Source organism: Notolepis coatsorum (assembly GCF_963971535.1).
Source record: "Notolepis coatsorum genome assembly, chromosome: 20".
Lineage (NCBI taxonomy): Eukaryota > Metazoa > Chordata > Actinopteri > Aulopiformes > Paralepididae > Notolepis > Notolepis coatsorum.
In genome coordinates, this window is record NC_140184.1 from 18,719,959 (window position 1) to 18,747,486 (window position 27,528).

The following is a 27,528-nucleotide window of genomic DNA, read 5'->3' on the forward strand; positions in this document are numbered from 1 at the left end:
TGAGATCATCTGCCCCTGTGCGTTTCAGTGAGCCCGGTGTGTCAGTCAAGGGAACACACTGGGACACCCGGTATAGAACTCAAGTATCATCCAATACAAGGCCTCCATGACACCCGGGAGAGTACAAAAGTCTTGGGGATGGGCAGAGTTTGTCTTTGCCTCACCTACAAAAGGTGCACCCTTTCACCGCTGCTAGAAGAGCGAGTAATTGCCCTGGCCGTCTCTCGTCTTGGTAATTGTATCTCTCCCCTCTTTCTCCCTCCGATCAGCTGGCACCCTGGGCTTTCTTTACACCGGTCCCCATGGCAACCACCATACACAAAAACAACCTAGGGACATTTCTGCCCTGATATCCTCTTGGCATTCCATCCTGAGGTGTTCTAATTGGAAAGCAAGCAAGTTAAGAGCACTCCGATGGCAGACTGATAGGGATATGTGGGATATAGAACCGGCAGGCTGGTTGTGTCTACGGGGAGGGGGGGGAGGGGGCTCTCAGGGTCAAAGCTAGGAGGATCTTAGACAAATGCAGCATCTCTAAAGAAAGCAGAAACACAGACACACAGATGGGAAACAAATAGCCCTTATACACATCTAAACCCTAAGCCCCACGACTACTTTCTGTGGTGTTTAATTTCACCAAGTCGATACAATACAGTGCAGGCTACACTTGTTTGTTTGTTTAACAAGCGCCATAAACATTGGCTCGACATTACTGTAAATGTCACAGAGCTGGGGTCAACTTCCATGCCAGTCCTTTCCCTATAAGGAGAGAGCATTAGCTACCAACGTGAAGGGGTGAAGTAAACAAGCAGTGCAGCAAGGGGTTAAAGCTCTGCGCATGCTGTGTGCATGGGGTCTCCTGGGAGCGACGTTAGCCATGGGTGAGTGGCTGTGAGGGTGTTCTGGGGGAGGGGAGGGCCAGGCTGAGGGAGGGGCTTGCCGGGGTTTGATGTTTAACATGCAGGTTTGTTTAACCTCCCGTGCTTTCTACATGGTTAACCACCCGACTTACTACTACACCGCGAGGAGGTATAGCATAGGGCCAGATGCTGAATCCAAACAAACAGAAACGTATCTTCGCACTGTTTCACTGTTTCTTTCATCATATCAGCGTCTCTCCTTGTAGGTATACTGGGAAAGCTACACACGGAAACGTCGGGGTAACCATGCGCACCGCGTCAACGACGGCCCTTTAGATAGTCACGGCCGTTTGGTTGAATCAAACCCGCCCATTGTCTCCGCGGTCAGATATGAGCCCGTCGTTCGGTGACGCGACTTCACCCTGAGCCACACAAAAGTGCCCTCTGTGCAGGGAGTCTGCACACAAAATGTCAGTTGACAAGACGGGGCAGGGGGTATAAAAGGTCTCCTTAGTGTTGGGTGACAGTTATTACCCCCTACACTGAAACCAAATACCTGTGGGGCCAGATAGCATTATCTTATTATGAGCCATGCTGAGGGACAGCCTGTAATCAGGCACTGGGCCTTGATCATCTCTTTGCTTGTTGGGGTCTCTGGCTGGGTCACTCCCTCCATTCCCATGTCAGGAAACCATGGCAGCGAACCTGTAAAAAAATTTAAAGCCTGACAAGAGCATTTACACTATTCTTCCGTGGCAAGGTTATGTCTTTCATGACGACGGCCCCTAGACGACGACGCTCGGCTGTGTTGTTTGAGATCCAGTTGGAGTGGCTGCCTAAAATAAATATGGTGTATGATGAATGTTTCTGGATGGCATATTTCTCCCTTATCGTTAGTTCATGCAAATCTGTTTGGTGAATTTTGTATTTATTTATTTTCATTGTTGTAATGCTCCAGTTGTTTTTGTGTTGTTGTTACTGCAACCTTGTACTGTTTTTCTGGTTTGTTTTTCCGTAATGAGTGTGCTTGGAAATGCAGTACCAGCCGGGTCCAATTTGGAACCAAATCTCGATACCCAAGCAGAGTCGTTAGCTAATCATCAAACCAGAGAGCTTAGAGTATAGGAAAAGAGAAAGAAAGCCTCACTGAGAACTCAACGCCACGCCATTCACATCATCGACAAAACTAGGTGCACTGCACACCAACCCACCTCTTAAATATCAGGAATGTCAATTTCAATATTTAAACGAAAAAATTATTAAAAAGATTAAAAAATAATATTCTAACCCTAACTAACCTTACTGTCATGCACTTGTCCTAATAAACTAACCTACACTGTAGCACTCAACACTTTGATGAACATTATTGGTACTCAGTTGTGCCCTTCCTGATGACTTGTCGTACAGAACTTGTAAGTCGCTTTGGATAAAAGCGTCAGCTAAATTACTAAATGTAAATGTAATATTTTAAATAAAATGTGTTCTCATTTTGATGTCAAAACTAGACAAAAATCGCTTACCCTCGTTGTCTGTAAATTGTCAAAGAAAATTAATACATCATCATTATGCAACAGGGGTCAGCTGAATGACATTCCGAGTTTGAAATGTACATTTGTTTCTAAGACCCTAAACATGGCAAATCTGTTGCTCAGTGAAATAAGCATCCTCTACTTTTACTGATATAATACAAATTTTACGTCTCACTCCATTAATTTTGTAGTCATAGGTCTGCATATTTCCCCAGAGCTGGTGACGGACGTAGCCATGGAGTCCGGCGTCTCCCGTCCTCTGTGTCTCAGCTCTCACTGATGGTATACACTGCTTCATACTCTCAGCTCTCACTGTGAGCCAGTGTGTAGACAGAACATGATGGTATACACTGCTTCATACTCTCAGCTCTCACTGTGAGCCAGTGTGTAGAGAACATGATGGTATACACTGCTTCATACTCTCAGCTCTCACTGTGAGCCAGTGTGTAGAGAACATGATGGTATACACTGCTTCATACTCTCAGCTCTCACTGTGAGCCAGTGTGTAGAGAACATGATGGTATACACTGCTTCATACTCTACGCAAATAGATTTTGTTCTTAAGAATCTCCTGAAATTCGTTTCTGCAACAAGTCACTGGGTCTCATTCCCGAATGAATCTACGACCAAAAATGTCCTCTTAGGCAGATTTCTGCCCATTTAAGACATATTAGGGCTGGTAGCGCGATTCCCCAAATTTCCCTGAGATCAGATTTGAGCGTGGCTGAGAGCAGATTTAAGAGTGCTGAGGGGCACACTTATGATTGATTGACTAATTGAACATTTTATTTTCAATTAGTCAATATATTTTATTATATTGAAATTAGGGATGCTCGATATTGGCTTTTTTACCGATACCGATATACCGATATTGTCCAACTCTTAATTTACGATACTGATATCAACCGATACCGATATATGCAGGGTTTCCCCCCCCCAAAAAACTGAATAATTTCAGGTATTTAACATTACATATGTCTTGTTGTGGAACTAACATAACATTATGCATACTTTTGACAATAAATAAAATCAGAATTTGTTCTTACTTGCTTGCCTGGGTAAATAAAGGTTATAGAAATGTAAAAAAAATAGAAAAGAAAATTGAAAACCGATACCGATATTTTCCGATATCACATTTTAATGCCAATATCGGTAGGCCGATAATATCGGACATCCCTAATTGAAATACACTATAGCCTATACACCAACACTGAAATGACAGTGGATAAATAAATAAATAAATAAATAAGAACTAAAGCTAATCGGTGGAAATAGAGTAGACTGCATTAATATTCCATAACAAGTATTGTGTGCGCCAGGACGGGAGACGTCAGACTCCATGGCTACGTCCGTCCGTCACCAGCTCTGGGGAAATATGCAGACCTAGTATGACTCTACAAAATTAATGGAGTGAGACGTAACATGCTCTGGAGGCATTGTTTTGTATGCAAATTACCTGAGCGGGGACGCGCTTTCGTGTTTAACACTTTCAGTGCCAGGCCGTGTTTTCCTTTTTACCCCGTTGATGCCACGGTCCACGGCCCATGTAACGTTAATATCGCCTAATCTATGTTTTAAATTATGCTATGTGTCTAATCTGCCCATCGCTTATCAAATAATCATTTTCCAGTCAACATTGGCAAAGCAGATTGTGTTTTTATCGCTTCATTTCCTTTTTATAGCATTTTGAAAACCACTCGGTTTTGAAGAAAAAACAACACATCCCATGATAATCGCCTTTTACTGGAATATTCCAGAACGCTATCATTTGTCTGTCTATTTATGAATCGTTTTCAAATAAACGCTAGATGGTCGATAGTATATGTGTGCACACGCACGCTCGTGCCGTACGCTGATAATCGCTGCTATTATTTCCTCATGGCTTTTACAGTGAAACAGCCATATCACATATAGTGGAAACGCTTATATCGCCATGAAAACGAGTCTGATTAACCTAACACTGATAACATAGATTCCTTACCTGACATCAGATGGTATCCAAATGGTATATTCCAATTCCTGATCACCATTCGAAAAAATCGATAAGTATATTGATCCAACGTGTGTACAGTATAACCCATGATCGCCGCGGCTCAGATGCTCCAGAATGAACTCTGGTAACTCCGGCTGCATCAGTGGACTGGAAAATGTGGACTGGAATATTTTTTTCCCCCATCCATTTTCATTGAGTCCATTCCAAAAGGGTGATTTACCATCTGGGAGACGATAGGGGGCGCTTTTTTCACATCTGATCGCCGGTGGCCCCTGGATCTCCAACGGTAGGCTCGCGTGATGCAATATGATTTCAGATCGCTAATAAAAAAATTAAAAAAATATCCAGAGAAAAGCCGCGACATGGCTTTCAACGTCACAATCGTAAACCCGAGATTAGCCGTGAGTGGCGCTCAAAGTGTTAAGACATGGTGTCATTCCCCAAGCAGATGTCACAGGTGCGACCGTTTGAGCCACTTAAGACATATTACCAGAACGTTGGGGACTCAGAGTGAACTTGTCAATGATTCTGTCTCAGTCGGTTCCAAGATAAGTCTTCCAAGAGAACTCTTTGGAAAATGTTGGGGAATGAGACCCAAAGTATCCCAACTGACCTTAACTCATTTGGGGCCAAACCCGAGATAAGTCGGGTTAACTCGCCATGCGCTGGGCGCCAGACCCTCGTTTTTTCTTTTTTAATATCCTATTCAATGCCAGGGACCTGTATGTTGCCGTTAGAAGGCCTACTGCGACGCCGAGGGTGCAGTACCGGCCAGATTCTCCCAGGTGGCGGTATCGAGCTGCAGTCAACCCTGTTCCAGACCCTGTGTTACACTGCAAAGGTCTCCGTTTATAGTAGTGTGGGTATACAGTGGACGTCGTTGCAATGTATTGTGGCGGAAGAGAGTATTTTAGTGTCATATTTATTACATTGTCATGAGATATTCCGCTTGTCGGCTAACTGCTAACGTGCGCGGACTGATGACGACATCAACTCGACTCGAGACATTCGCAGCAGCGTAAGAAGTTCATTAAACTTGACGATAATTATCTATATCGAATTATATGAAAATAATTTTATCATTTTATCGCGATAGCGTTTTTGGTCATATCGCCCAGCCCTAATCTGACGTAAATTCTGGCTTGATTGTGCAAGATTTTCATACCGATCCAGCTGATCAGCGCTTTTAGCGTTCAATACTAATGCCGTTACTGGTAATCAATCATCAGAAACGACCCCCCCACCCCCTCCCTCTTTCATGCATTCATGATGAAACATAATACCTACTGTATAAATTTGATTCGGGAATACTAGCGTGTATAGGCAAGAAACGCCAACGCAAATAGTAGAATTGACCTATATGGCTATTACGCAGCCTTTCAGGAATTACCCCATACCGCTGTAAAACCATACTTATATTCACCACGGTATAACATGGGAATGTATTAGGGCTGACCCCTATTAATCGATTAGTCGACTAATCGGTCGAAAGGAGCCGTAGTCGACTGCCCAACCTCTTAGTCGAATATAATTTAAAAAAAATTAAAAAAAAATTTAAATCATTCTTTCCAAAAGAAAAGAGGCCTAGAAGCGTGGCTAACGCTAATGGCACGCATACCAGAGGCTAACTTCCTACGAAAACAGGCACAGAGGCACTGAAAGAGGATTTCACCCATCTAATGAACACACTAGACTAGACAAATATCAAGATGTATCCATCAGTGGACCAATTGCATGCTTTTGCAGAGGACAAGAAGCCTTCAGTCGACTCCTTCAGACATTAAGCACCCCCCACAGCCCAAATGGAATGATAAAAAAATAAAAAATAAAAATGTAAGTCGACCAATAGACTAACGGCAAATTTTGGCCAATCCTAGTCGACCATCCAAATCCTTAGTCGGGGACAGCCCTAGAATGTATGCATGGGAAAATTATCTCTTTTTTGCATCTTGACCAGAAGAAACACAGTGTCAAATGACTATAGCAATGTATCCATGGCTATAATATAGAATATAGATTTAGCTATACAAACAAGGTCACGCAGTCGTGTCTTTTAATGCTTGGCCCAGCTACAACGGGACCCGTCTAATAGCTGGCGCTGAGTTAACAGGGACAATAACTAGAATCTAAAACATCAAAAGCCTATAACACACATGTGTTTCCATTCCTGTTTAAAGAAATAATAATTATTCAAAATTCTAAATGAAATAGTAGCTGCAACTGATAGTGGTTTGAACAAGTACATTCCTGTGGACCCCCAAAGACCCCTCACGTTGTTGTAATTTGTCTGCCCAAATAAGGGAGGGGGGGGGCAGTTCCCTCTGTCTTCCACAGCATGGGAAAGTGAATGGGTTATTAAAGAGATAATGTGTAATTGTGGCGCCCATTGACGTTGAGCAGTACTGCCTCTGCGCTTACAATTCTCTTTTGAACGCATAAGTTCATTAGCATTCGTATCGTATATGTTATACAAGTTAGAAATGTACACATTATACAGTATATAGACATAGAAACTATCATGTCTCATTCATTCTAGGCATACGTCTGGTATTGCGAGAAGACTGACCAAACTGGTCGCACCGGACCATTTGAGGCTATTGCAGTGAAAGTGAGTGTGTTGTAGCTCAGCTTGCAATACACTCCAGAGGTTAATTCATTAATAAAAAAGTTACGTCTTTACCTTGAAAGAGGTCTTCTAATATCAATTTATCTCTCTGAAAGGGCAGGGGATTTTGACCTTTGAAGCGGCAATTTGAAACAAGGAAAAAACGCTAGATTAAAGGAGAACTATTTTACTATTTCTTTCACTATTTGGGCACTTTTACACAATTCCTGTCAGTCTATGGAACACCTCTGTATTTTAATTTTTTTTTTCATTGTTTTGTATTTCTAATCAAGTCCTCAAAACAGCATTTTTCTACCTCAAGATCTCGAGCCGTTTTGAGCCTGGGCTCCAACCACTGTGTGCAGCTCATCATGTACCTGATGCCACACAGCCACATTATCATGCAGCGGTGTCTCTCTGACATCACAAATCATCACATTTTCAAATGACTCAGTTCAGTGAGGGTGAATATTGTGAGAGGAGAATTGGAAGAATGCGCCAATATGAGAATTAGAGACATAGATCATATTAATATAAGTTCACATAGCTAGGAAACAATGCTAAACACTCAAAAAGGCCATTTATAAGATAGTTCCCCTTTAAGCTAAATTTGCTTAGCATTGCTGCAGGTCCCCCGACGTCACTAGCCTTATAGTGGGGGGCGTAACAGAATTGCAACATCTGCTCCTTCAGTGTTAGCAATGTGGTTCTTAAGGATAGGCTAGTTAGAAAAACATATAATCCTGCTGCAAAACGTCACTTTACCTCTCACCCCACATGCACTGTAAAGGAGGAAATGGGCCGTATGGGAACTAAGCATGGTTTTAGTTTAGTTGACGAGTTCGGCTAAGCCGAGAGAATCCTGAAGATCATTAACCTCAGTCTCACAGGAGGGCAGATCAGATCGATCATGGGCTGGCTAATAATCAACAGTGTTGACTATCAATGTCATGTTTCTCTTGGGTAAATATATGCACACAAGTACTAACTGCTCATTCTGGGAGCTTGAAATCTTGCTGTGTGTGACCATGAGCTTTAGTGTCAAGTTCAATAAGACCAACATTTGAATTGGGTAATATTATATTAAAGGAGCATTATGGGAAATTTGCCTTCTCCAGAGTCAGACAAAAATATACTGTAGATTAGGGCTGTCCCCGACTAAGGATTTGGATAGTCGACTATGATTGGCCAAAATTTGCCGTTAGTCGACTATTAGTCGACTAAAAGATTAAAAAAAATAAAAAAAAGTATAATATATATATATTTTTTTGTTATCATTCCATTTGGGCTGTGGGGGGTGCTTAATGTCTGAAGGAGTCGACTGAAGGCTTCTTGTCCTCTGCAAAAGCATGCAATTGGTCCACTTGTCTAGTGTGTTCATTAGATGGGTGAAATCCTCTTTCAGTGCCTCTGTGCCTGTTTTCTTAGGCAGTTGGCCTCTGGTATGCGTGCCATTCGCGTTAGCCACGCTTCTAGGCCTCTTTTCTTTTGGAAAGAATGATAAAAAAATAAAAATAAAGATTTTTTTTTTTTTATAAATATATCCTATATATATTTTTTTTGTATTCGACTAAGAGGTTGGCAGTCGACTACGGCTCCTTTCGACTGATTAGTCGACTAATCGACTAATAGGGGTCAGCCCTACTGTAGATAGATACCAATTTCCTCTCTGTGCATTCAGTATAAAGCTATCTGGCTGCATACTAGCCTAGCTTAGCACAGTGAATGGAGGCGGTTGTGTATAGCGGCTAGCCTAGCTAAAACTCCAGGAGAGGTGTGTTAGTTGGCCAACATCTAGGCTAGCTGCTACACATCTGCTTCCATTCATTTGTGCTAAGCTAGGCTAGCTTGCACAAATAGCTTTCTACTGAGCGCACAGAGAGGGAATTGGTATCTATCTTCAGACTCTGGAGAAGATGGTAAGCACATTTCCCATGTGTGGCGTGTTCCTTTAACATTGATGAGAACGAATGAATGAGGAATTAAATCTGCATTACACCAACACCAGTGTAGACTGATCTTGTGAAAGTATATCATTTAACCTCGACAAGCAAAAAGGCCTAATTCCTTAAAAAAGAGGGGGAGATCAGCTGAAACCACTAATCAATAAGGAAGGCCTGAGAATAAGCACAAATAAACATTTGACTGTTGAGGAAATTGATAGAGGTAAGTAAACTAATACTGCAGACCTATATCACCTAATCTGCCTTATAGCCCAAATATAACCAATTTCATCAGAAAGCTATTAGGTTCAAGTAAATATGATAAGTAATTAAATGTTATCTCTAGGCTTAGTATTAACAATCCCTTTAGCCAAGTAAGTACACTGCACCAAGACTTTGTGCAAAATAACATGATCAGAACCGAAACTAGGGGGAAGAACATCAGAATTTAACAAAATACGAATTTACTTGATTCTAAATGTTTGTTTACATCGACAAGGTAAGTCTCCAGGGCAACTAAGACAACTGTGAGTTGTTAATTCTCCACAACCAAGTGAGGTATTACTATTAATGCATCAAAGTATATCTGTGAAAACCTTACCATGAAAGTCTACTTGATGACAATAAATACTCCAAAGTTCCCGAACGTCAACCCTAAATTCATTTGAAGTCCGGTGCAAGCAGCAGGTGTGTTTATGAAGCGCAGGTATCCTTGGTAGCCTCTAGCCAGCATGTTAGGTCTCACCACGCTGATTACAGCGAGCTAAAAATGGCTTTGTGCTAACATAGACAGCAGGCAGATAAAAGCCATGATGTCACAGGGGAGAAGGAGGAGCACACAGGCCACAGGTCAGGTGTCTGCGGTGAACTACTGCTGCTCCTTTGCCATCTCTCTTTTGAATCCCCCTGTTGGGGTGTGGTGGAGGGTATATTCGGGTATAGAATAGAATAGAATAGAATAGATCTTTATTGTCATTGTTACAGTTGTTACAACGAAATTTAAAATGCAGCCCGAGGTGTATGTAGACACTGTGGATTAATTGTATATCCCCCGCCATCCCAAATTGTAATTCCCCCCCCTCCCCCACAGACAGCCCACTGTCCTCACAAATACCCCTGTTTGTTACAGACTGCTTTAATGCCGGTGGAAAACCTGTTGTAGTTTGACATTTACACACGCTCATCAGGCCTATCCTGTGTGTATTCTGTATGCCTTGAGCATTCTAGGAGCAGTCGAAATTCACGACACTACCCCCCCCCCCCCCCCCCCCCCCCCCCCCCCCATGACCATGACCACCTCCATCTCCTTAACACACCCCTCCCCATCACCCGATACCACCCCCCCCCTCCCTCTCCTAACTAGAACCCCCCTCCCCTCCTTGATCCCCCTCCAGCCTACCCAGAAGTCCACTCTCTGACCCTATTCTGGAAGACACTCTGATGTCACGAGACCGCCGCCATCTTGGTATGAGGGTAACAAACTGATTTCTACCATCAAATGCATGCATTGAGCTCCGTTTTTATTACATGTTTTATCACATTCTTCACAAATATTGAGGCCAACATGGCATTTCACTATTTCGAAAGCCTTTCTGGTGATTCTAAGGCGAGATATGAGTCAAAGAAGCTCCCCCTGATTGACTGGTGTTGTGGGCGTGGTAGCTACATGCTAAGCTAACGTTAATTACATCATATCGAACCGATAGGAGCTTATCTTATCTAATCTTACGTGGTGGTACCACGTGTGCCACTACCCGATCAAACATCCACGTAAGATTAGATAAGATAAGCTCCTATCGGTTCAATATGATATAATTAACGTTAGCTCAGCATGTAGCTATTTGTCTAGGTTAACACTATGGTCGCCAAAAACGCCGTACCACGTCATTCCCCGCCATGCTCATTCTGCCAAAGACGCCATACCACGTCTTTGATATCAATATTTCAAAAATCTGTGATCGAAATCATATTTCTCCCCCGGAGACTTGAGATCTACTGTTGATCCCCTCTCAACTCTCCAACGGTTCAAGAGCGCCATCTGGTGGCCGATCGGCGGATCGCCCAGAGCGGAAACAGGAAATGGAAGCTGGTGCTCATTCCAATTCGGTCCGATCACTCGCTAATAGTCCCAGGACTCGAGCTAGAAACAACGGATAGCAATCCGTTACCAATAACTCGATAAACAACATGATTTGGACGTATATACTATTATACAACCTGGAAATGGATCGCATATTTCTACATCCCATAATAGGAATATTTCTGCTCAGCGCCCAACGCTATGAGGAAGCTACGGTAAGATTCAGCGTTATTTTTTAACGTGTTCGATACTAACTGCTATAATGATCATATCACCCACACTAGATGAATCATCTAACGTTGGCCACGGAATTATAAACGACCCCCCCCCCCATCCGGTCAACATCAGATGATCAGTAGTAACTTCTAGAAGCACGTCCATTTGAAATTTTTTATCTCGCGCAGATTGCTATCAAACTGTATACAATCATCAATATAATGCATTTAGGGCTATAAATCACGTTCTGGAGAAAGCTGCAGAAAACGATAAAAACATACTTGTACTTTAGACCGTATTTTAGTATTAATATGTGAATGAAAAAGTATAACGTTGCTACACCCTGAACAATAGATACTTGATGTTGAATGGGCCATAGTAATGTCAATTTAGCAATACAATTTAAAAAGTTATAGCCCTGCAAAGAAGGGGAACTTCTCCATAGACAAATAGAGCTGGCGGAGGATGGTATATTAAGAATATAAGCCAGGCGACCAAAGTGTTAACGTAGCTAACGTTAGCTGCCAGCCACTTTTTCCTCCGTGATGGTATAAAACTTGCGATTTGGATTTCTGTTTTTGTCATTAGTACAACGCGTAACACAGCAGCTCTTTGGCATTGTGAAGGACTGAAGAAAATTCCGCTTGATTGTCTTTAATTTGCCGCTTTAACGATCCGTTTCTCCACTAAATGAAGCATACACAATGTACCAGGCGGGACAGTTTCCCCCCACGCTGCAGTTGCGTAGCAACAACAGACAGGAAGTTGACTTCGAGAATAAAGAGCCACGCCTGAGTGGACTCGAGAGCTCACCTGGGGACACATCAGCTGGTGTCCCGGTCGGGTCATCCAGGCTATAACTCTGAATAAACCTTTGTTTTATCAAAGCATACCTTCGACGGTCTACCTTTATTGATCAGGTTCAATTCCCTAACAACATCAACTGCCTTCTCTGGGGATATAGTAGGGATCCGCAGATACTGATGGTATTCAATATGGAGCCGATACCTTGCTAAGTAGGTAGGTAGGCCTGCTGTATTTTTTATGAGCAGGTCGGTCACCACACAGTAAGTAAAATCAACTGACCGTCAGAACTATTGTAACATTTTAAAATGACACAGATGTCAAATTGTATAGTGTACTCAATATTGTATGCAGTGTACTCAATATTGTATGCAGTGTACTCAATATTGTATGCAGTGTACTCAATAGGGTATGCAGTGTAGTAGTGTACTCAGTATTGTATGCAGTCAGTATACTCAGTATTGTATGCAGTGTACTCAGTCTCAGTATTGTATAAAGTGTACTCAATATACAGTGAATGTGCCAAATATTGTATGCAGTGTACTCAATATTGTATAAAGTGTACTCAATATTACATAAAGTGCACTCAATATACAGTGTACCCAATATTGTATGCAGTGTACTCAATATTGTTTCAAGTTTCAAGTTCCTTTAATAGTTGTCATACAGAAGTACAGAATACTTTTATACAAAATGCTTCTTACTGTTACGCTCCAGAGACTGTGCTAGACAAGATAAGTATGAAATAAAATAGTATAGCATGTAAAATAGAAATAAAAATAGAAGTCACAGTGTTCAGTATAGACATATGTACAATGTTCGATGCAGAATAGAAGTAACTGAGTTACCATACAATATACAATATACTATGCAATGTACTAATATACAATACTATATAGTGCAAAGCAGAAATGGGATGAGGTACAATTTAGGTATAATTTACAGTAAGGTGTACGAGTTGTAGTGCAAATCCTTTACCAATAAATATAAAGTGTGTTTAGGTGATCTAAAGTGTGGAGAGTGGGTGCTGCAGTGTGTTGTTTGTTTAAAGTGAGTGTGTGCGTGTGGATGTGTGCTGTGTGCATTTGATGGTTGTTGCATAGTGTTTATTGTTCGTTGAGCAGCCTGATGGCCTGGGGATAGAAGCTTCTTCTGAGTCTTTCTGTACTCGCCATGAGACTCCGTTATCGCTTGACTGACCGCAGCAGTTCAAAGGGGCAGTTGTTTGGGTGGCTGGAGTCCTTGATGATTCTCTTAGCCTTACCCCTGCACCGCTTGTTGTAAATGTTCTGGAGGGTGGGGAGCCCCCCTCCAATTGTGCGTTTGGCTGAACGTGTCACTCTCTGTAGTCTGCTTCGGTCTTGTGCAGTGCTATTCCCAAACCAGGAGGTGATGTTGCCAGTCAGGATGCTCTCTATTGTACATGAGTAGAAGTTCTTAAGGGTCTTCTGACTGACTTGGAACTTCCTTAGGCGCCTGAGGAAGTAGAGGCGTTGTCGTGCCTTCTTCACAACACTGTCAATGTGTGTGGTCCATGTCAAGTCCTCGGATATGTGGGCTCCGAGGTACTTAAAACTGTTCAATCTCTCAACCGGTCCCCCGTCGATGCTGAGGGGGCTGTAGTCCCTGACCCCCGACCTCCTAAAGTCCACAATCATCTCCTTTGTTTTGCTGACGTTCAGGGAGAGGCTGTTCTCCTGGCACCATCCCGCCAGGACCTTGACCTCTTCCAGGTAGGCCCTCTCGTCGTTTGCAGAGATCAGGCCCACCACTACTGTGTCGTCAGCAAATTTGATGATTGTGTTGTTACTCCGCTGAGCCACACAGTCATGTGTGTACAGGGAGTAGAGGAGGGGACTCAGAACACAGCCCTGGGGGGCCCCTATGTTGAGGGTGATGGATGAGGAGGTGCAGTTGCCTGCTCTCACCACCTGGGGTCTGCCCGTCAGGAAGTCCAAGACCCACTGGCAGAGGTCATAGTTCAAGCCCAGGTCCCTGAGCTTGGCTATGAGTTTGGAGGGGACTATGGTATTGAATGCTGAGCTGTAGTCGATGAATAGCATTCTCACATAGTTCCCCTTCCTCTTGTCCAGGTGTGATGCTGCTGTGTGCAGCACATGGGCTATGGCGTCCTCCGTGGACCTGTTGGGGCGGTATGCAAATTGCAGGGGGTCCAGGTTGATGGGGAGGGAGGAGCAGATGTAGCCCTTTACTAGCTTCTCAAAGCACTTCATGGCTATGGAGGTGAGAGCTACAGGGCGGTAGTCGTTGAGGCAAGCAGGCTTGGATTTTTTAGGTACAGGGATGATAGTGGACTTCTTCAGGCAAGTGGGGATGACAGCCTGTTCTAAGGACAGGTTAAATATGTCAGTGAATACCGGGGCCAGTTGGTCGGCACAGACTTTTAGGACGCGGCCGGGGATGCCGTCCGGTCCTGCTGCCTTCCTGATATTCACTTTTTTAAAGGTCCACCTCACCTCATGCTCTGTTACCCTGAACACTGAGTATCCATCAGCAGACCCCCCCCCCCCTTTGCCGTGGCTTGTAGGCTGGTGTTGTTATTACCAGCCTCAAACCTCACATAGAAGGTATTGAGATCATTTACTAAGGAGATGTCACTGTTCAGTTTGAGGGAGGTGCCTTTGTAGTCTGTCATCGTTTTGAGGCCCTGCCACATAGCTCTGGAGTCAGCCTGTTCAAACTGAAGCTCAATTTTATCCCTGTAGCGCTGTTTTGCCTCTATTACTGTCCTCCTTACGTTGTATCGCGCCACCTTGTGGTCATTCATGTTGCCTGCCACCAGGCCGGCGTTGTATGCTGTGGTGCGCGCTTTCAGAGCTTGTCTACCCAGGGCTTTTGATTTGGGTAAACTTTAATTATGGTAGTGGGGATTGTTTCTTCCACCAAAGTACGAACAAAGTCCAGCACTGTCTCCGTGTAGTCATTAATGTTATCTGTGTCACGGAACACGCTCCAGTCTGTGCACTCAAGCGCAGCCTGTAGCGTCTCCTCTGACTCCACATCCCAGTTCTGCACCTCTCGCAAGACTACCGGAGTGCTCTTGATTCTTTGTTTATATTTTGGTGAAAGAAAGATGGCCGCATGATCAGATTTTCCGAAGCCACTAGCAGAATGAGCCTTGTACCCACCCTTGAATTGCGAGTAACAGTGGTCTAAAATGTTACCGCCTCTGGTGTTACAAGTCACATGCTGATAGAAGTCCGGCAATACCTTTCTCAGATTGGCGCTATTGAAATCACCCACAACCACAATAGCAGCGTCAAGGTTCGCTGACTGGAGTTTGTTTACCTCGTCGTGGAGCCTGGAGAGCGCGTCACCAGTGTTTGCTTGCGGTGGAATATAGACTCCGACCAGGATGATCGACGTTAGCTCCCTCGGGAGGAAGAAAGGTCGACACTTGATGGATATATATTCCAGGTTGGGGGAGCAGTGGTTAGAAAGTTCCTTCACGTTGGCTGGATCGCTCCAATTGTTGTTCAACATGAAGGCTATTCCACCTCCACGCTGTTTGCCGGATCCTACTGTTCTATCCTTGCGGTGAATGAAGAAGTGTTCGGCCGGTTGGATGGCGTGGTCTGGGACGTCCGGCGTCAACCACGTCTCGGTGAAGCAGAGAACATTGCAGTCTCTAACGTCTCTCTGGAATTTAATCCTTGCTCGGATGTCATCTAGTTTATTGTCTATTGATTGTACATTGGCTAGCAATATACTGGGTAGTGGCGTCCTGTGCCGCCTGGTTCTCAATCTATTACGGACTCCAGCTCTCTTTCCTCGCCGCCTGGTTCCTTTGTTCCTTGGGTCGAGATCTGGTCCGATTGTCCTCAAGATCTCAACAGGCCATTGTTGTGGTTCAGAGAGCTGATCCAGAGAGTAATCCAGTTGGTAAGTTTCCCGTAATCCAATGTCTACTTTGAACCAACTTCATTCCAAGCATTGCTATCTCAGTGATCAATAAAAGTCAGTCAAACAGATAGGCAGGCAAGAAATTCAAAAATGTTCAAATTTTGTATATTAAATAATACGCTGTATTCTGTGCTCTGACTACCCCCTAAATTATTATTATCTATGTTTGTTTGTTTGTTTGTTTGTTTGTTTGTTTGTTTGTTTGGCTGGACCCTGATCTTTCTCCTCACTAGAGGATGAGCAGGCTGGACCCTGATCTTTCTCCTCACTAGAGGATGAGGTGGCTGGACCATGATCTTTCTCCTCACTAGAGGATGAGGTGGCTGGACCCTGATCTTTCTCCTCACTAGAGGATGAGGTGGCTGGACCCTGATTATAGCGGCACGGTGGTGTAGTGGTTAAACACTGTCGCCTCACAGCAAGAAGGTCCAGGGTTCGATTCCCGCTTGGGGACCAGGTTTCCATGATGCCAGTTACCCAGGTGGGGTATCTCCCAGGCCTTTCTGTGTGGAGTTTGCATGTTCTCCCCGTGCTCGCAAGGGTTTCCCCCCCGATAAGATAAACCCAATGGAAAAACATGCACAACAACAAGATCGCTAACGCTGTGGCGTCCTTGACGAAGACGGACAGGAGCACTTGGATTGGTCCCCTGGCGCGGCTCACGTTGCGCCTGTCTGCTCCCGGCTGCCCTTGGGGGGGAAGGACGACGGGATGGGTTAATCGCAGAGACGAATCGCATACATGCATCGCATGCATGCCTGCCGATTGATGACCTCTCTCTCTCTCTCTCTCTCTCTCTCTCATCTTTCTCCTCACTAGAGGATGAGGTGGCTGGACCCTGATCTTTCTCCTCACTAGAGGATGAGGTGGCTGGACCCTGATCTTTCTCCTCACTAGAGGATGAGCAGGCTGGACCCTGATCTTTCTCCTCACTAGAGGATGAGCAGGCTGGACCCTGATCTTTCTCACAAGAGGTGTTTGTTCACACGATTCAATTCAATTCAATTGCTCTCCATCCTCATCCTCTGCCATCTTTCCAACAAGTAAACTATACCTTGCATGTCTGTATTTCCCTGCAGCAGACAGGTCGTAGGCATTAGCTCAGGGATTGGTATTTGGTACGTGATGTCACCGTCATATGGAAGCTTCTGTCGGCTAGGCCAGTGGTTCCCAAAGGGGGGTCGCGAGCCGCCGCGGGGCGGTCGCCAGATGATTTCAAATATATATTTTTTTAAATGTTATGCAGTCAGGCCACTGAACTTAGAAGCAGGCCAGGCCAGTGTTTCTAGTTGCAGCGGCGCAATAGTTAGATAGCCTAGGTGGGGAACAACCAGGAGATCACTGCAACTCACACAAGTTGGAGAACTATCTCTCTCTCTCTCGCTCACACACACACATAAAGGGAGCCGCATGTGATTGGTGGAGGCGGGACCCTTACAAAAAAATAAATATCCATAAAAATCAGTGTTGTTGCTAATCATTGACACATGCTAGTAATGTAGCCTGTAATAATCCCTATAATTATCCCCCCCAGAAAAATCTACTTTGCATTTGATATATTGCAAATATATGCCATCACACACACTGGCATTTAAAGGGTTAGAATTATAAAATGAATATGTGGTGTTATGATCAGGGCTGAAGTTGAATAAAAGATTGTATTGTTTTCAATCTGACATTACAAAAAAACAGAAAATCCATCAAAATCAGTGTTGTTGCTAATCATACATATGCTAGCCTGTTTTTTAACAATAATTTGTGATGCCATCACAAACACTGGCATTTAAAGGGTACAAATAAAAAAATTCCTGCACCAGAATGCAGGAAATGAAGTCTGTATATGTCCTGTTGGGGGACCCCCAGACCCCCCGCTTAAAAAGTGGCCTGACTGGTAGGGATGGGTACCGAATTCGGTACTTTTGAGGTACCGAACCGAAACACATCGGTACTACCGAGTATCGATTCAAGTGAGATACAAAAAAAAAAAATGCTTTTTTCTTTTCATGTCAACGTTCACACGCACAATATATGCTTACCTAGGATTTGACTTGATTCAACAACAAAGCAGTCGGAGCAATGGCAAGCCGAAAACGGACGAAATTGTAGTTATTTGAAATTTGGATAATTTCTTTCACGACTGAGGTAGGTAAAAAAATTAATTTAGACTAAAGTACAGAAAAAGGGTACTGTTGGTTACCGGTATCGATTCACAGGTACCGGTACCGTATCGGTTCAAATGTGAAAGGTAGCCCACTGACTGGGGCTATATTTCACACTATATTTCCTGGCCTGATTGATTTCCCCAGTCCGGCCCTGGTTAAAAGCCTCCAATGCTTATTAGTGTGTGTGCGGTTGAACGTTTGCATGTTTCAACCATACATTTCCATTTATAAAAAAAAATATATATATATATATATTATAATATATATATATATTTTTCCTATAATAGTGGGGGTCGCAGCTCTCTGACACCGTTATTTCGGGGGTCGCGGGCTGAAAACTTTGTGAACCCCTGGGCTAGGCTACACATACAGATGTATATGTGTCTGTGTATGACGGTGATGTCACGTACTGAACCTAGCTGTTTTATTTCAGACCACAGCGGAAAGCTCCACTGCACTTGAGCTTCAGAAATGCTTGGGAAATGTATCTTGGTTAGACGCGACTGCACTACTTGATCAATAAAAGAGCATCACTTCTGAAAAGCTATTTGTTTCAGAAAACAGTGATCCTACCGCCAGGTGGACGGTATAAACGGTATACGGTATAAATGGTATGAATTTGTGCTACGGTATGGATTTTGACTATACCTTCATACCTTGTGACCGGTAGACTAGAGCAGCTAGTCACAGCAGTAGCAATGACGTTAACGTTACTTGACGATTCACTTGACGTTTGCAGTGGTCGTTGCATAGTGTTTAATTGTACTAAGTTTTTCTCCACTTGCTCACGGACCTTGCCATATAGTTTGGGCATTTAAATTTGGCTAAGGTCATGCAAAATAAATTGTTTGGTTCTGGTTGCCGACCGACCCTGCCGATTTATGTGTGACCCAAATTAATTTTATGAGTTAAAAGATTTTACTTACTCTAGGTCTGTTATGTTAAGCTAAGAAGTCTGCTAAGAAGCATAATTATTTATTATTATTATTTTATTTCATTGGGTTTTTAGCCATAGTTGCACTTTTGTTGCAACCCCAGTTATCCCATTAGTTCCCCCAAACTTAGGTATGTTATGTTAAGCTAAGAAATCTGCTAAGAAACATATTATTTATAATTATTTTATTTCATTGGGTTTTTAGCCCTAGTTGCACTTTTGTTGCAACCCCAGTTACCCATTAGTTCCCCCAAACTTAGGTATGTTATGTTAAGCTAAGAAATCTGCTAAGAAGCATATTATTTATTATTATTTTATTTCATTGGGTTTTTAGCCCTAGTTGCACTTTTGTTGCACTTTTTTGTGTTTATCTCATGTTTTTAACAGTGCATGAAAGATTGTGTATTACTGCAAAAAAAAACATTTGAAATAAATCATAGTGGTTAAAAAATGTGGGTCGCGACTTAATGACTAAGGAAAATGTTGGGTCCCGAGGCTAGACCAGTTGAGAACCACTGTTTTAGACCAGTGTTTCTCAACTGGTGGGTCGCAACCCAAAAGTGGGTCGCAGGGCCATTTTGAGTGGGTCGCGGATGTGTGTGTTAAAAAAAGACGTTTTTTTTTTTTTTTATATAATAATTTTTTTGCACTACCTGTCTGTGAAAGTGGCTTCTCAGCTCTGGTCCAGCTGAAGACAAAGCAGAGAAACAGATTGGACATTGAGCATGACTTTAGAGTTGCTTTGTCTATCACCCCAGACTGTGAGACTCTTGTCAGGAGCAAACAACATCCCCAGTTATCCCATTAGTTCCCTGGGATGTTAAGCTAAGAAGTCTGCTAAGAAGCATATATTATGTATTATTATTATTTTATTTCATTGTGTTTTTATCCCTAGTTGCACTTTTGTTGCAACTCCAGTTATCCCATTAGTTCCCCCAAACTTACTGTAGGTCTGTTATGTTAAGCTAAGAAGTCTGCTAAGAAGCATATATTATTTATTATTATTATTATTATTTTATTTCATTGGGTTTTTAGCCCTAGTTGCAATTTTTTGTGTTTATTTCATGTTTTTAACAGTGCATGAAAGATTGTGTATTACTGCAAAAATAATGAATTTGAAATAAATCAGTGGTTAAAAAATTTGGGTCACGACTTAGTGACTAAGGAAAATGTTGGGTCCCGAGGCTAGACCAGTTGAGAACCACTGTTTTAGACCATACCGTCCAGCCCTACGCCACACTACTGAGAAATGTTGTTAAACTAGTAACACTGCTACATGTAGCGACGCTACTGCTAAATACAGATTCAAAAGTCGAGAACGTGTCCCATGGATTCCCGCAGGCAATGTATGCCTTCTCAAGTTCAAGTTCCTTTAATAGTTGTCATACAGAAGTACAGAATACTTTTATACAAAATGCTTCGTACTGTTACGCTCCAGAGACTGTGCTAGACAAGATAAGTAAAATAAAATAGTATAGCATGTAAAAATAGAAGTAAAAATAGAAGTCACAGTGTTCAGTATAGACATATGTACAATGTTCGATGCAGAATAGAAGTAACTGAGTTACCATACAATATACAATATACTGTGCAATGTACTAATATACAATACTATATAGTGCAAAGCAGAAATGGGATGAGGTACAATTTAGGTACAATTTACAGTAAGGTGTACGGGTTGTAGTGCAAATCCTTTACCAATAAATATAAATATAAAGTGTGTTTGGGTGTTCTAAAGTGTGGAGAGTGGGTGCTGCAGTGTGTTGTTTGTTTAAAGTGAGTGTGCGCGTGTGGATGTGTGTGCTGTGTGCATTTGATGGTTGTTGCATAGTGTTTATTGTTCGTTGAGCAGCCTGATGGCCTGGGGATAGAAGCTTCTTCTGAGTCTTTCTGTGCTTGCCATGAGACTCCGGTATCGCTTGCCTGACCGCAGCAGTTCAAAGAGGCAGTTGTTTTGGTGGCTGGAGTCCTTGATGATTCTCTTAGCCTTACCCCTGCACCGCTTGTTGTAAATGTTCTGGAGGGTGGGAAGCCCCCCTCCAATTGTGCGTTCGGCTGAACGTGTCACTCTCTGTAGTCTGCTTCGGTCTTGTGCAGTGCTATTCCCAAACCAGGAGGTGATATTGCCAGTCAGGATGCTCTCTATTGTACATGAGTAGAAGTTCTTAAGGATATTCTGACTGACTTGGAACTTCCTTAGGCGCCTGAGGAAGTAGAGGCGTTGTCGTGCCTTCTTCACAACACTGTCAATGTCTTGGCCAAGATTGCAGTGACTGCTCTACATGCACCACGAGGCCTTGGATCAGCTACTTACCGTCGTCTGTCCGTGGTCCTGTCAACTGTTGCTGTCCTGGAGTGCTGACCGGAGTGTCGGACGTCCCGTGATGAAGGCCGGGAGGATGCGACCCTCTCTGCGTGCCCTCCTGTCTCCCTGTCTCCGGAGGTCTCGTAGTGGTGACCGGAGTGCTGGACGTCCCGCGATGATGTCGGGGAGGTTGCGACCCTCTCTGCGCCGCCCCCTATCTCCCTGTCTCCGGCTGTCTCTGAGCAATGACCGGAGTGTTGAATGTCCCGTGATTTGCGCCGCCCCTGTGCCTCAAATAGATCGCTATCAGCTCTATCTTCAATCTTTCAAAATGTTCAGTTGCTATCGCTATCAGCTCTATCTTTAATCTTTCAAAATGTTCAGTTGCTATTGCATGCACTTAGGCCTGCCGCGATAAGCAATAAATCGATTAATTGCCGCGATAATTAAAATGAATGCAATGATTTTGACGGGCGCGATTAATTGCTATTTGCGCGTTTGTTTTAATGAGGCGGACCCAGTGCCCCTTGTCAGTCACTGTCCGTGTTGGGAGGCGGGCCGCTGGCTTTACTACAGAGCACAGCACAGGAGCTCCGTGGGGCTAACGTTACCCCTCATTGTGTCTATTCTACTAGCATTAACGTTACTCATACAAACAGAGTAAACACAGTTTTCAATCAATCAATCAATAACAACATTAACGAGACCCTCGTTGTGTCTATTCTGCTAACGCTAACGTTACCTCTCATTGTGTCTATTCTACAAGCGTTAACGTTAGCTAGGCTGTCTATGCTAACGTTAACGAGCATTAGGCTAACAAGCTGTAACGTTACCAGTCGCGTCTATTTGCTAACGTTAGCATTAGGTAATAACCGGTTTAAAATGGATGGTGATTACCTCACGTTGTGTCTATTCTACTAGCATTAACGTTACTCATACAAACAATCAATAGCGAGTTATATTGATCACGCTATGTACGATAGCCATGCTAAAACGCTAGCACAACATTAGCACCTAACCTAACAACAAGCCTTAACAAGTCAGCGATCTTTTTGCGAGACTAAACTCTCCGCTCGGTGGCAAATTGTGTTGATGTCGGTTTTGTTTAATCAATAAATGAGGCAGAATACACAGTGACTGTATCCTTTGTTTATTGCACTTGTGCCTGCTGCAAACATAATGATTATGAAATCCTAGAGACGCGTCTCTATTCAGTGGTCTGCAGTGTTTCACGTGACTTTTCTGGTACCCAAAAAGTACCTGATAATCACAACAATACTTCCGGTCCGGTCGGTGGGCTTCAAAATAAAAGTCTTAAACACCGGAAAAGACGGAGCGGTGGGCTTCAAAATAAAAGTTTTGGGAAATAAATTTCTCAAAAAAAAAAATCTCTAACCGGTCGCAATAATATCGCTTATCGCGATATTTTCGGGGGCAATTAATCGCCCAGCAAAATGTGTTATCGTGGCAGGCCTACATGCACTCATCTGTGTTTCACTACACACTTGAGTGCATGCTTACCAACTTACCCACCTTGAATGGCCCTTCTAATGTTTCTCTCCTCCACATTGCCTGTGGAGCATTTTTCCCTATTGTTAGGTTTTAGTGAGTTTTTCCTTACCTTCGCGTGGGGTATGTCTGGGAGTGCTTGCATTCTTTCATTTATTTGCATTTATTTTAAATTTGTTGGACCTTATGGTGTTCTTGTTCTGTTCTTGACTTATTGTTATGTTTTCTTCTTGACTTGTTTAAAGAAGACATGTACGGCCCATGGGGACATTAACGTGTGTTGTCTGGCCTTATAAATACATTTTATTTGATTTGATTTGAATGTGTGTGGTCCATGTCAAGTCCTCGGATATGTGGGCTCCGAGGTACTTAAAACTGTTCACTCTCTCAACCGGTGCCCCGTCGATGCTGAGGGGGCTGTAGTCCCTGACCCCCGTGACAAGGATATGTCTGCATCAAATTATTAACTGCAGTGGCTATAAACAACACTCTGTTTGTGTTCTACGTCACCCCCGTGCGTGTGCCGTGCTTTTGCTACCTGGTTGGGGTGCTGCTGGGAAAGCACATGTTTCAGGGACTCCTTTCTCTCTACTGTGCTGTGCTCACTAGCGCCACGGTTTGACTAGTGGTCAAAAACTCTGTTGCATATCTTTCAAACAGGTAGAAAGATAATATATTCACTTGAACTATCATTCTACACCTCTGCAGTCAGTTCACTTCACCCTATAGGCAAATGTGTGTTTTTGCTGTACTGTATGTCATAGCTTTTTTTTTAAATATACAAAATTTTACTTTACATTTAAGTATTTAAGGAATTAGGAACAACCCGATTTTCAGATTGACACCCATGTAGTAGGGGTGGGGGGGGGAATCTATACGTAGTAGTATCGCGATACTTTGCGTGGCAATACTGTATCGATACAGGGACGCCAAATATCGATATTTAATTATTCATAAAAAGAAAAGAAAAAGAAAAAAATTGTATAAGGAAGTTGCATTGTTCATTTCAATACAGTAATAGTACAGTAGTCCACACACACACATGTGCATTCAGTTAAATTGGAATATGACTGTAATACAAACAGTTCAGTTTGTCAGGTACATGCAACACAGATTACATTCTTTACATCTGTCTGCTTGAGAAAATACCATGTTCTGCAATAAAAATGATTGAAGTGAGATGAACAGACTGAACTTTATTTTATTAGATAAAACATGTTGATAAAGTTGTACTTTGCAGTTGAAAAAAGGTAATAAATAATAAAAAAAAAATCTGCAATACTCAGCGTATCGCGATATATTTAGTATCGCGATACTATCGTATCGTGACGCAAGTATCGCGATAGTATCGTATCGTGAGGTCTCTGGCGATTCCCACCCCTACCATGTACGTAGGGCTATTTCTTTTAAGTTCTCCATTAGGTTTCGAATGGGTTTCATGGTCCAACCTTAGGGATCACAAAACCTGCTCACAACATGTGGGCTAAACCTTCAATTCCACTAAAAACATGAAAATAACTGAAATTGGAGTCACAAGGTTTTTGACAGACAGCGGTGATACAGAGCAACGATCACCACCACTGTCATAGGCTACTGTTCCCTCCCTGAAGAAAGCCCAGACATCTTTTTCGGGAAACGACTTTTTCCGCATAGCAGTCTCCAATACAGAGACTGAAGACCGTGTGACTTTCAGCTTGCGGACATTTTTTTTTTTTTTCAGACAGCTGGTATTTTGGAAGAGCGAGTGCTGCTGTGGCCTGGCTTGCTACGGTTCCAAAAACAACAACAACAACAACAACAACAACAACCTTAGTCTTAACAACAACAACAAACTATCCAAGGCTGTATTGTGTGAATATCACTGGGGAAATCAACAGTTAACCCGGCAGCCATACCACGCCGTCCTCAAGACTTCTGCTAAATCATGAATTGGTACCTGTAAAGATTTCCACTAATGCCTCCATTCTACAGTAAATACAGTGTAATTACAAGGCTGACACTGTAGATATCCTCCATCGTCATTAAATTAGGGGGTTGCAGGGATGATAAATTGGCTGGGTTAAGCTCGGAGCCTGGTGGGAGCCTTGGTAATTTACAGCACACTCAACAGTGAAGCCAAGCCCTCTTTCATGTGTCTCTTGGTACTGAAGCTACATATTTCTGACTGTTTTTCGTGATTTAGCCTAAACGTAGATGGAACTGACAGTGAGATAGAGCAGGCTAATAAACCTTTGTTCAGTGAGAACTGAGAACAGTGTGTGGCTGAACACTGGAGATACAATAAGAGTTTTCCATCAAAGGAACTGAAAACAAACAAACAAAACATCCATGTAATACTTTTTTGGTGGTTATTTAGCAGAAGTCTGTTTTTTTGTGTTTCGCTTTGTCCTCACTACTATTTTTTCTATAGTGAAGGCCAGCACACACACACACACACCCCTGTCCTAATTCAAAATATTGGTTTCAAAATAACTTGAAGAGCCCATATGATCAAATGATGGCACTGTTGACCGTTCTCGGTTGTCACGGTTTAGGGTAATGAATTGTTGTTTTGTGTTTTGTTGACACTATAGAGTGTCACCTCAATGCTTTGTAGGTCATCACCCCCAAGGACACGTATAGCCTACACCTGACAATACCCTCTGCTTTGAAAAGGAAATCGACCTGCCCTAAATTCAGAGGAGAAAGATAGCAGTTTCCTGCATTGGTGTAATTACTTTTTCATACCTGCAGGCTGTAGCCAGTCTGACAACATAAACACATAAAAGGAACTGAGCTGGGACATATTCTGCGTACAATGCATGGTGGGTGGGGTGGGCGGAGAGGAGCCCGTGTTGTCAATCTCTGTGCACCTGGTACTGTCATGCTGAGTGCGTTGAATGAGTAGTTTCAAGTTGTGTTTTATTTGTCATATATAATGTAGTACGTTCGAGTGAAATGCGTGGTTCTGTATGAGCCCCCTGAGATTGTGCTTCATGCAGTAAAAAGTTAAAATAATAAAGGCCAAACACTGTACAAAAATATAATACAAACTAAAGTACAACCTAAAGTACGAAGTGAAGCACAAAATGCAAACAATAAAGTATAAATGCAAGCTTTTTAAAATGCAAACATTTAAGAATGAGGTGGGGATGGAGTGCAAATATTTTAGTAAGGAATACTGTAGTCTGTAGAATAGATAAAAAAAAAGATGGTGTAGTGTTGAAAGTGTTTAAAGTGTCTAAAGTGAATGTTAAGGTGAGTGTTTAAAGTGAGTGTGCATGTGTGTGTGTGTACAATGAATGTAGATATGTAGATGGGTGGGTTAACTTAGTGTTGCATTGCAGTAGTGGTGGGGAAGTCAGTAGTCTACGTACAAGTACACAGTAGTCTGCGTACAAGCTACTAAGCACATCATCATCACGTGCATTCGGATACTCCAGCAGCCCTATCAGATGTTAAGGGCCTACTGCTGTTCCTAACGACAGACATTTGGGAGATTTGCACATGATGCACAGTAGCCTAATCTTGCTGTGTGTGAAGCAAGGATGACATGGCCACCCACCCGGCGAAACTCACTTTTACAGTAGCGACGAAGTGGCGAGTCCATTCTATTCAACATAAAGATAGGTTCGATCGAATGGTAGCTATAGGCTGTAGGTAGATCGGTTGTATGGTTGTAACTACACAACAAAGTATTTTGTAATACCAGTGTAACAGCGAGGTTGTTCGTGTTCTCTCTTCTTACCTCGTATACACCCGGACCTCAGTATATGCCAATCGTTTTTGGAAGCATATCCTTGACTTGTCTTCTTTGCCTTTTGGATATGTTGAGTTGAAATGTATTTCAAAGACGGCTTTGGTTTTGTCTAAACTCAAATGAATGAGCAGCGAAACTATTTCACTTATTAAACTGCTCTTGTTTGGAGTCGCACTTTGCCAAAGTTGTTGCGCGTTTCGTCTCCCTGGACAACTCTCCGCGGTGGGCGGGGCTTGGGAGATGAGTGTGGGCGGGGCTTGGGAGACGAGTGTGCGCTCAAGTGGAAAGGTGTTCAAATAGCTCACGTCCCATTGGCCCAGTGACTGGCCCATTTCTACAATCTGCACTTTTCCACAAGTGTTTTCAAGTTTTGTGTCACATAGAAGGTACTGTGTACAGTACAGTGAAATGCTTTGTTCTGTATGAGCCTGTCTATCTGTATGTCATGTATGTCATAATATGTCCTGATGAATTGAAAATGGGGGACCCTGGTGTAAACAAGACAAAAGTATTTCTCTGGTCTGCGTCCCCTTAACAATTGTGTGTATTGAGCCGTACTGTATTGTACCCATTCTGCAATCTGTTAATAAAGTTTTCAATCAATCAATTCAATCAGCCCCCTGATAATGTGCTTCATACAGTAAAATATAATAAAGTCCAAACACTATACAAAATATACAATATACAAACTAAAATACAACCTAAAGTACAAAATGAAGTACAGAATGAAGTACAAAATGCTAACTTTTTTCTGCTATAGGCTACTGTTATAATATTATATACAAGATACAAGATACTTTAATGCCACACAACAATGGTTGGTGGTAATTGTTTTCGGTACAGATTGTTAAGCACTGGTTACATCAACATGAAACAGACATCAAACATCAAAAACGCCCCCCTTCCACCTCCCAATCCCACAATA

The 27,528-nt window shown here is 42.8% G+C and overlaps 1 protein-coding gene across 1 annotated transcript in view; it reads right to left on the reverse strand.

Moving 5' to 3' along the window:
• Positions 1-26,694, reverse strand: part of LOC311246817 (A-kinase anchor protein 13) — a gene marked incomplete at its 3' end in the record, with an annotated part of 78,757 nt that extends 52,063 nt beyond the window's left edge. The window contains exon 1 of the mRNA XM_084337063.1: positions 26,592-26,694. The remainder of the gene's footprint in view (positions 1-26,591) is intronic.
• Positions 26,695-27,528: the final 834 nt, after the last annotated feature.